The sequence below is a fragment of the Triticum urartu genome, chromosome 3 (assembly GCF_003073215.2).
Source record: "Triticum urartu cultivar G1812 chromosome 3, Tu2.1, whole genome shotgun sequence".
Lineage (NCBI taxonomy): Eukaryota > Viridiplantae > Streptophyta > Magnoliopsida > Poales > Poaceae > Triticum > Triticum urartu.
The window spans coordinates 462857685-462869928 of NC_053024.1; positions in this window are offsets into that span (position 1 = coordinate 462857685).

The following is a 12244-nucleotide window of genomic DNA, read 5'->3' on the forward strand; positions in this document are numbered from 1 at the left end:
TTGTGTTGGACGACGACGTCGGGGTACCGCCTCTGGCGTGATGGAGGAGGGCGGCGGTGGATTGGCCGCTATGGGGTGGAGGACGGAGGAGGCTGGGGTTTCGCAGCTGGTGGAGAGGGCGTTTTCGTGCCCACGGAGTATGAATGGGGAAACGGAGGGAGGAGGGGAACTAAGGGGGAACAATGTTTCGGTTTGAGACGCGCTTGTTTGAAATTTGGGGAAAGTTACAAACTTTGCCCCCATCTAAAATTTTGGACATATTGCGAGTTGGGGGTAGGACAGTCATGTCAGGTGTCCCAAATGTGGGCGGGATAGATTTCGGCTGAGCACATGGGTAGGCGCCCACGGCGTATGAATGCTTCTCGGAGGCGGTTGAGACTGGGTCTTGGTGAAGTTACAAACCTACCCCAGTTTAGACCTTTGGACATCGGGCCGATAGGCTACACGGGCCAGAGTCAGGACAGTAATTTCCTACCACCAAAACATTAGTCTCGTGCGGTTTCGGGTGACCAGAGGCCTATTTGGCACTTCGTTCAATATTTGGGAGCAGAAGCATTAATGTTTTCGGTTCTCTTGAATTGAACTTTCAGGATTTGTCAAACTTCACAAATCTTTACTCTTGAAAATCCTAAAGCTACGATTATTTTGGAATGGAGGGGGTACATTTGAATATACATTGTACATGAGTATATATTAAAAAATATGCAACTTACCTCAGTTCATGCATGGTTCCAGATATAATCTACTTGGTTGCAAAAAAAAGTTAGATATGCGTATGAATATATATAGCATGTTCAAACTCACAACAAAGATTGATGCCCCCTTTTACATCTGATTTACAAATGCCATTATTTCGGGTTCAAATAGATGAATGCACTTCTTATGAATTCGAATATTCGAAACCCCCTTTATGTTGAATTCGACATGTATTCTTTTTCGTAGCTAGCAATTTGGAATGTATCCATGCAAGTGACAAATGTATAAAGTGCTTCACACTAACAACATGGAGTGCACTAATTAATGTTTATACATGAATTGCAAAAGCATCCATTGCCTGTGTTTCAAACCGCTCTCACTCTATGGATCGATAATATGAAATAAACACATGCACATGCTAGAATTCAATAGAGTATGGGTGTCTGATAGACCGATTTTCGTCCATACGCAATTTGCAAAATTCATGATCTCATCCAAAAATAATAATGCCATTTATATTTTAATTTAATGCGTAGAACCGCCTTCTACACGTAGATGCACTATGCCTCGCCCCGTTCTCACAAACGCATTATATATCTCTGTATCTAACGCATAAGTGCACACACTTTATATGCATCGGCATTTCTCTTTCACACATGCTCACAATCTCTCTCAGAGTGTCGGGGTGTCTCACGCACATGCTCTCTTTGTTTCTCTCTCTCTCTTTCTGACTACTATGTACCACTCTTTTCACTAATCTCAGTTGGAAAACACTTTTTCTCTCACATGCATATATACACATGCACGGTCTCTACTAGCCCTCTATACGCACATATATGTGCCTACGTGTCTCCCGCACGCACATTATCTTTAGGCCTCTCTCGCACACATTGCCCCCCCCGACACACCTCTCTCTTAGTAGCTGGAAGATATGATTTCATCATATCATTCGGTAGCATATCCCTGGCTGTTAGGCTGGATGGTAATACGAGGCAAAGTTTTACCCTAGTTCGGATCGGACCCTTGTAGTTGAAGAAAGAGCCTACTCCTGGTACTGTATATTAGTGATAGGGGTGTGTACAAAGTACACGTGAATACCAGGCATTGTGCATGTGTGTATACTATTGACGAACTAGCCCCCAAGCTTGTATAACATACTAAGGGCCTAGGGTTACAAATCATATATAGTCGGCTTATCACCAATGGGGATAGAGTCCTCCGCGACTCTGGTAGCTTTGTGTTGTATGCCGAGTCCTCCACATGGGTCTTCGTATAACACGTCTCAGTCCAACCTGTATGTGGCGCAGGATGGAACCGACCCATGAGTCTTCATGTTGACCCACCACAACTAGAAATGATGTGCCCACCACACCACACACGCAATCGGCCACTAAGAAAATAAGCATATACAATAGTACAACGGTATCTATCTCACGATACGTCTCCATATTTTTTGATGACACTGACGGACTTTGCATTTGATGCGTGCTCCGTATTTTGTTGACGACACTTATGGTCATTGTATTTGAAGCGAAAGCACGATATGGTCACTGGACTTCAGAATAAGCTCATCACGGTCACCACATACATTTTGTCGTGCTAACCAACATGTTGTTGGATGGTTAGAGGACAGTGGTTTCTTGATCCCACCAAGGTTAAAGTCCCGGTGCTCGCATTTATCTTGTGTTAATTTCAGTATTTTCCGGCGATGTACGTTCAGTGGGAGGAGACGTTCCACTCGACTACGAGGCACCTATGGTGACTTCGTAAAATCTCAAGATCATATATGCTGGCCCACTCTCTCGAAGGTGCTCATAGGGGTAGGGTTCGCGTGTGTGCGCTTATAGCGGTGAGTGCTTGCACGTATATATGAGCCCTTGCGTCTGTACCATGTTAAACAAATACATATCATGATTATACGGTCACTGGCTCACCCGTACAACTCCGTATTTTGTTGATGACACATTCAATTGAACAGTCAAACGTTCCACGCAGCACAACAAGTGTTGCACCATCGAGGAGCGTAACCGTGGTGCCCGCTTGTCAGCCCGTATATGAAAGAAGGAAATGGTAGTTTGAGTCTGTACTATGTTAATAAAATAGGAGTACATTTTAGGGTGATCATACGGTCACTGGCTCACCATACAGCTCCGTAATTTGTTGATAACACGATCAATTGACCAGTCAAACGGTCCACATTCAGCAGCGCACATTACCATAGGGCCCACCCGTCAGCACGTATATGAAGGACAAAAATGGTAATAAATTAGTGGTCGGTGGGTATTCGAAGTCATGAGACCTCTGGTTGGCAGTCACCGGCGGTTTGGGGGGCGTTCATTGGGCGGTGGGGTGGGGATCCCCGGAGAAAAAACTCGGCGGGGGGTGGCTAGAGGGATGGCCGGTGCGGCGGCAGACCGACGATGGGGAGTGGTTTCGGGGAGGGCGGGCCGGCCGCGGGCGGCGGGGGCTGGCGGTTTGGCCGGTGGTGGCTGGCGGCTCAGGGGGGTGGAGTTTGATGATAAACTGGAGGCCCTTGATTTCGTATCCAACGGCTGGAAAAATCTAATGACCAGAGATGAAAAAGTCAGTCGACTGACGTGTAGCCTCACCCCGCACGTACACATGCACGCACGCAAGACACGCACGCATGTAGGTGTGCAACACTGACACGTACACACGCACGCATGCTGGAGTGCAACACTGACACGTACACATGCACTCACGAACACACGCACATATGCACCCTTGCATGCAACACTGAAACATACCCTTGCACGCACGCAACACTCACACACCTGCATGTACACAGCACACGATGCAAGACACACGCTCAACCTATACGTGCATGCACCCTTTGTTAAGGACATGGATTGTTACGGGTATTAATCAATCTTATCTGTGATAAGCAGAACATTGATGTTTCCAGCGTCTTTATGAATCACAACGTATCGAACGGGCTATCAACATAGTAGGCCTATCTACATGAAAAACATGACGTCACACTCAATGAACAATCATCGGTTTATGAAATGCCCGCTTCTGACCGTCCTGGCTCACCAAAGGTTCCTCGGCTATGCGCTGCCTGCGTTGGGTCACTGACATGCAGGCCATGCACCCAAAGAGCCCACACGTCAGTGGAAGAACGGCGCGGTGTCATAGGTCAGAGTCGAGGGCGCCACTCGTGGCATGCCTGGCTGAACACGCCTCCGTGTCGCATTCAAACGCCTCCATGAAACCCGCCCGCGTGGAAGCCGAGAAACCCACTCTGGACACACGTCCGTTCATGACCGGGCCGGCGTTAAATGCAACGCCGGCCGAGCTCCTCCCGTCCGCTGTCTATTTAATCTCGTATTTAAACGAGGCCAAACGCCGGCCAAGAATCGCACACCTCCGCCGCTCCCCTATCTCCTCCACCATTTTGTCCACTCTTACAATGGCTTACGAAGAGTAGTTATTCCGCATCCAAGCCGGCTGGGTATCCCGCCGGATACGAGCTATGCAGCTCGCTGATCCACCTCCCTCCCCTCGCCCGACTGAGCCAGTTGCCGCCCCAAGCCGGCGCACGGTTCAGCAACTCGCCGCTCCAGGCCAGCTCGACGAGGAGCGGCGCATGGGCGTCATTGCTGCCGTCCATGACGCCGCCTCGTACCGTGTCTCCCGTTTCTGTGGCCGAGACTCCCATGCCAGTGGCCGCGCCATGCAAGCAGCGACAGAAGCCGGGTGCGCGAAGAGCGACGAGTCCATGGCCAGCGCCTCCGCGTACGCCGCCATCATCGAGGAGAAGTAGAACACGGGAGGCCACCGCTGCTTGGGTCCCATGAAGGCCACCGCGGAGGCGATGCCGGCGTACACAGCAGGTGTCTTGCCGGATCCTTTTGTTGCAAGGACCTTCGTCGACCCCGCATGGGCTCCACGGAAGAGGGGAATGTTAGGATGAACTCGAGCCGGTGCCGGCCATGGCGAAGTAGTGGCCGGTGATGAACTTGAACTGGTGCCGGCCACCATCATCTTCGGCACTAGCCAATGACATCAGTTGGGCAGTGGGGAAGCGAGCCGTCCTTTGCGCTGAAGCATATACCTCCGGGGTTCCCGGCAGTCCGGTGATCGTGCTGCCGGACATGAGGAACACAAATCAATCGGCGGGCGACCATTTAGGCCAGGTATTATATACCTGTGCTATCCAGAAATAGCACCACGTAGTTCATTTGAATGTAATGAAATCCATCATGTTTGTATGGAAATCCGGTATTTATATGATTTTTGTCGTTGTTTATATGAAATATCAGTTTTTCTACGTGTTTGCGTGAATTTCGTCCGGTTGGTTGAGTTGTTGTCATAATGTGTGCGGCTACGGTCGGATGGCGTAATTTGCGGGTCGCCGGTCGGTCTGCGGCGGCTCGGGCGACGTTGTGGGACAAAAAAACACAGCTCGTGCGAGCTCGTCTCCAACGTGCGCGCTGGAGGATGCATGACAGCATGAGCACCCGAGCCATTCCTCGTTCATCGGTGGCAAAGGCACCGATGGACAAAAGGGTCGCCAATATTTTGGCTACCCCGGGCAAGATCCAAACAGCCCCTCCCAATAGATTCAAATCCCTCGTTCGCTGTGGAATTTTGCCATGTGTTGTTTCCATGGACTAGCAAGATGCCCGTGCATTGCACGGAACATCAAGATGCATTTTTTTACAAACTCCCGCATGCATGCAAGGGATAATTAATGACCTCCTTTGCTAGTACCACGAGGCAAACACCATTAATATTGCATCGATTAGTGTTAGTGGCCTTGTATATCTGCAAATTGTAATTTTGATAGTGGTCCCTTGTATATAAAAATGGAGGGAGAAAGATGAGAGATAAGGTGAGGAGGAGTGGGGCGTGGTGGTGACTGGTGGTCGGACTGGGCGGAGGCATGGGGATGGACGGCGCATTATGTCTAGGTTTGTATCTCTCTCACACACACCCACGTAGGTGGGGGACGTGCACGAAGAGAAGAGGTGCACGCACGGCGCACGTACTCCCGTCTCTTTCCCAACCACACCCGCGCAGGTACACGGTGGAGCTCATTTTTGTACGAAAAAGGCAGCCCACGTGGTAATTTGGCACGTGTACTGGTTGTCCACTTGGTGGAGGGAGGATCGTCTACCACGGGTGAACAAACAAATTGCGACTTGACACATTATGTTAAATTAAAAAAATAGGCAAACCATGTGGGGCCTACCTTAGAGGCAAGGCTCTATACACTGGAGTACTTTTGATGTGTCCCATCAACTAGCAGAACGAGGAGAAGCTTGCTTAGTACATCGTCTCCCCCTCCCACGGGCGCGGTGGCTCGCAGGATGAGGTGAAGCTTGCTTACGAGTAGTAGTAGTAGTAGTAGTAGTACTACTACTACTGTACGCCTTTACGCCCGCTCCCTCGCCCACGCGCGCGGTGGCTCGTAGCACGAGGAGAAAATTTTACTACTCCCTCCGTTTACTCCTCGTCCCTACTACGTACTTTGGTTAGTACTCCCTCCATTTACTTATACAAGGCCACTATAAAAAATACATTTTGCATCTATACAAGGCCATAAATAGTAATCGAGACAAAAGTTACTACTCCCTCCTTTCCAGTTTATGGCTCAATTTCAAAATCTCTCCAACCAAGGTAGACGGTGAGTGGTCGAATTAATTTCGTAGTTTGCACAAGTAATCAGTACGCTCATTTTTCTCAAGAAGTTATGTTTACCGAGGCATTAATTAGAACGAATGCATGAATGACCCCTCAATTTCCATGAACTTGTACATGCATTGGTTAGTTTCCTCTTGACACGGCTTGCGTCGGGTGATCTAACGCACCTCAAAATCCAACATGTAATGGTACTACTACTAGTATAGTAGAATTGAGGCTTATCAAACAGAAAAACGAATGTTTTTAGATGATACCTATAAACCCTAGTGGGTACGTACTCCGTAAAAACAGACTTTTCCAAAACTAAGTCGCTCCCTTTCATGAATTCTGTAGTATACTCCTCCATCGACGCTCCCTTTCATGAATTCTGTACTTCCTGTCGCTGACATGTGGGACATATAGCAACTGGGTCGACGTGTCAAGCACCAAATAACAGTGCAGAACAGCAGGGGGACGCACCCCACTCGTACCGGCCGAGTAGTAGTAATGAGCAATGAGACATCAAATCACAATGCCGCACCTTCCCAGACAGACGAAGCAACCATTATTTCACACTTCGGTTCGCCATCATCTCAAACCACGTAGTATTGCTTCTGCCTCAAGAGGGACACGCGCATCGCCTTGGTACATCATGACACGTGGGACCGCATGACAGGCCATGCTCCCCCGCCGATCGCTCGGTAAAATCACCTCATTTTTACTATACTTCCTCCGTATCGGTTTACTGCATGGCATGCACATCGTTCTAGGTTGAGAATTTAACTGGCTATATATGTGATGAACAGTACTCTAGCCTTTTAAAAAATGTATACTTTTGTATAGTAGTACTATCGATGGATTGCGCCATGGAGCAAAAATTGAAATTTAAAAAAGGTGGTACATATAGAGAGCACTCGTCGCCAAATTATGCATATAGTACTATTAAAAAAGCTAGTACGTGCTTAATTGGGGTGCTAAATTCTATTACACAAATACTAGTAGTACGTACATACTGAAGAGTTAAAGTAACGAGAAGAAACATAACATAGTTCTGTTGGGGGCTCAGCACAACACACCCCTCAAATTCAACTAAGCACACCTGAAATTAAACTATGCAACTAATCCGGTAGACACTGCATTAGAATTTTAGAATCACCATGAGCACCGACACTGCCACCTTACTCGGAGTCCTCGTCCACGTCCTCGACTTCGTCCTTGTCCCTCTCCCTCTTGGCCGATACTTCTTTGCTTGAACCGCACACTTGGCTGTTACTCTTCATCCAACCCTTGTAGATATTGAAGCAAAGGTAGCCATCCATTGCAGCGTAGTGGATGTGGTCTATATCTAGTACATTCCACTGCCATGCATGACGATGAAACGTGTATGGAGGTTTCTCCAGTTTACCGTATGAAGGATGAACCATGGCTCCTGCCAGGGTTAGCATTGAAGGCTGATGAGAGGACACCAGCCGATTCTTCTGGAGGTCGAAGGGGTTGCCTACAACGAGACCTATCCGATGCAGGACATCCCTGTCGTTCTTAAAGTCTACAGTAACAAATTTCACTATTTTGTCCTTGAGGAAGTTCTTAAAATCCTGGCACTCAACGTCGGCATGGCATATGTGGTAGACCAAGCAAACGTTATGTACGCAAACCTGGATCACGGTGGGCTTCTTCCTCTCTTTGTCCTTTAGATCCTTCTCTGGTCCCAGGACTGTGGTGTACTCAACATCTAGCCCAGCGACCCACTCATCATCTGAGTTTTCGAACATGCGTCTGAAGCGAGAAAGGCATCCTTTCACCGTCGCGGAAGAACGGGTATAGATGACGTCGAACTCATCGCCGGTGATGGTTCTAACCTTGTAATCACCGCCGATCGTGGATATTTGGGACGCCATGGATTTGGGAGGAGGGTTAGGATTAGTGGAACTTTCGTAACGTGAATGGACGGGACGACTAGGAGCGAACCGTCGTAGTATTGAAAGATGTGCGGGGATGAGTAGGAGCAAACTGCCAGCGTGCGAACGGCAGGGTAGTGGCTTTCCATTCTCCCATGATACGGGCTTCCGAGAGACCTTGGATCTGATATCGAATAGTTGCATGGCGTGATTCTAGACCTATGGGTGAATATCCTTTCCTGGACGGTTATTCTGCAAAATTTCAACAACTCAGCATGCGACCGTTTGATCTCAAATCCAAGGTTGGAGATTTAACATGGTGCGTTAGGTGATACGTCTCCAACGTATCTATAATTTTTGATTGCTCCATGCTATATTATCTACTATTTTGGACTATATTGGGCTTTATTTTCCACTTTTATATTATTTTTCGGACTAACCTATTAACCGGAGGCCCTGCCCAGAATTGCTATTTTTTTTGCCTATTTTAGTGTTTCGGAGAAACAGAATATCAAACGGAGTCCAAACGGAATAAAATCTTCGAGAACGTGATTTTCTCACCAAACGTGATCCAGGAGACTTGGACCCTACTCCAAGGAGTCAAAGAGGAGATCACGAGGGTGAGGGGCACCCCCCCTAGGGCGCGCCCCCTGCCTCGTGGGCCCCTCGGTGCTCCACCGACGTACTTCTTCCTCCTATATATACACACGTACCCCCAAACAATTAGAACAGGAGCCAAAAAGCTAATTCCACTGCCGCAACTTTCTATATCCACGAGATCCCATCTTGGGGCCTGTTCCGGAGCTCCGCCGGAAGAGGGCCGTCATCATGGAGGGCTTCTACATCATCATAGCCTCTCCGATGAAGTGTGAATAGTTTACCTCAGACCTTCGGGTCCATAGTTAGTAGCTAGATGGCTTCTTGTCTCTCTTTGAATCTCAATACAAAGTTCTTCCCCTCTCTTGTGGAGATCTATTCGATGTAATCTTCTTTTTGCGGTGTGTTTGTTGAGACCGATGAATTGTGGGTTTATGATCAAGTCTATCTATGAATAATATTTGAATCTTCTCTGAATTCTTTTATGTATGATTGGTTATCTTTGCAAGTCTCTTCGAATTGTCCGTTTGGTTTGGCCAACTAGATTGGTAGTTCTTGCCATGGGAGAAGTGCTTAGCTTTTGGTTCGAGCTTATGGTGTCCTTTCCCAGTAACAGAAGGGGCAGCAAGGCACGTATTGCATCGTTGCCATCGAGGATAACAAGATGGGGTTTATTTCATATTGCATGAATTTATCTCTCTACATCATGTCATCTTGCTTAAGGCGTTACTCTATTTTTAACTTAATACTCTAGATGCATGCTGGATAGCGGTCGATGAGTGGAGTAATGGTAGTAGATGCAGAATCGTTTCGGTCTACTTGACACGGGCGTGATGCCTATATACATGAACATGCCTAGATATTCTCATAACTATGCTCAATTCTTTCAATTGCTCAATAGTAATTTGTTCACCCACCGTAGAATACTTATGCTCTTGAGAGAAGTCACTAGTGAAACCTATGGCCCCCGGGTCTTTTCTCATCATATCAATCTCCATCACTTTAATCTTGCTTTGCTTTTTTACTATGCCTTTACTTTTTACTTTGCATCTTTATACCAAAAATACCAAAAATATTATATCTATCAGATCTCACTCACGTAAGTGACCGCGAAGGGATTGACAAGCCCTAATCGTGTTGGTTGCGAGTAGCTATCGCTTTGTGCAGGTACGAGGGACTTGAGCGTGGCCTCCTACTGGATTGATACCTTGGTTCTCAAAAACTGAGGGAAATACTTATGCTACTCTACTGCATCATCCCTTCCTCTTCGGGGAAAACCAATGCAAGATCAAGACATAGCAAGAAGGATTTCCGGCGCCGTTGCCGGGGAGTCTACGCAAAAAGTCAACATACCAAGTACCCATCACAATCCCTATCTCTCGCATTACATTATTTGCCATTTGCCTCTCGTATTCCTCTCCCCACTTCACCCTTGCCGTTTTATTCGCCCTCTCTCTCTCTCTATCCTCCCTCTCTATTTGTCTCTTTTGCCCGTTTGCTTTTGTTTGCTCGTGTGTTAGATTGCTTGTTTGTCGCGATGGCTCAAGATAATACCAAATTGTGTGACTTCACCAATACCAATAATAATGATTTCCTTAGCACTCAGATTGCTCCTCTTGCTAATACTGAATCTTGTGAAATCAATGCTACTTTGTCGAATCTTGTTATGAAAGATCAATTCGCCGGCCTTCCTAGTGAAGATGCCGCTACTCATCTGAATAGCTTCGTTGATTTATGTGATATGCAAAAGAAAAAAGATGTCAATAATGATGTCGTTAAATTGAAGATATTTCCTTTTTCACTTAGAGATCGTGCTAAAGCTTGGTTTTCGTCTTTGCCTAAGAATAGTATTGATTCTTGGAACAAGTGCAAAGATGCTTTTATCTCTAAGTATTTCCCTCCCGCTAAGATCATCTCTCTTAGAAACGATATTGTGGATTTTAAGCAACTTGATCATGAACATGTTGCACAAGCTTGGGAGAGAATGAAATTAATGATACGTAATTGCCCTACTCATGGTTTGAATTTGTGGATGATCATACAAATTTTTTATGCCGGATTGAATTTTGCTTCTAGAAATCTTTTAGATTCGGCCGCGGGAGGCACTTTTATGGAAATCACTTTAGGAGATGCTACTAAACTCCTAGATAATATTATGGTTAATTATTCTCAATGGCATACTGAAAGATCTTCTAATAAAAAAGTGCATGCGATAGAAGAAATTAATGTGTTGAGTGAAAAGATTGATGAACTTATGAAATTATTTGCTACTAAGAGTGTTTCTTCTGATCCTAATGATATGCCTTTGTATACTTTGATTGAGAATAACAATGAATCTATGGATGTGAATTTTGTTGGTAGGAATAATTTTGGTAACAACGCTTATAGAGGGAATTTTAATCCTAGGCCATATCCTAGTAATCCTTCTAATAATTATGGGAATTCCTCCAACAACTCTCATGGAAATTATAATAAGATGCCCTCTAAATTTGAGAATAGTGTTAAAGAGATTATGAATTCACAAAAGAATTTTAATGCTTTGCTTGAAGAGAAATTGCTTAAAGTTGATGATTTGGCTAGAAACGTTGATAGAATTTCACTTGAGATTGATTCTTTAAAGCTTAGATCTATTCCTCCTAAGCATGATATCAATGAGTCTCTCAAAGCCATGATAATTTCCATTGATGAGTGCAAGGAAAGAACCGCTAGGATGCGTGCTTCCAAAGATGCCTTTATTAAAGCGTGTTCTTCCAATTCCTATGAAAATCAAGATGAAGATCTAAAAGTTATTGATGTGTCCCCTATTAAATCTTTGTTTTGCAATATGAATCTTGATGAAACTGAATATGATCTTCCTTTACCTAGAAGGCATTCTAAAAATTTGGAGTATTTAGATCTTAATGATGAAATTGATGAAAGTGGGATTGAAAGAAATAAAAATCTAGATGTTGCTAAACCCACTATATTGGATTTCAAGGAATTTAATTATGAAAGTTGCTCTTTAATTGATTGTATTTCCTTGTTGCAATCCGTGCTAAATTCTCCACATGCTTATAGTCAAAATAAAGCCTTCACCGAACATATTGTTGATGCCTTGATGCAATCTTATGAAGAAAAACTTGAGTTGAAATTTTCTATCCCTATAAAACTCTATGATGAGTGGGAACCGACTATTAAAATTAAAATTAAATATCATGATTTTTATGCTTTGTGTGATTTGGGTGCTAGTGTCTCTACTATTCCCAAGACTTTGTGTGATTTACTAGATTTCCGTAATTTTGATGATTGCTCTTTAAACTTGCATCTTGCGGATTCCACTATTAAGAAACCTATGGGAAAGATTAATGATGTTCTTATTGTTGCAAATAGTAATTATGTGCCCGTAGATTTCATTGTTCTTGATA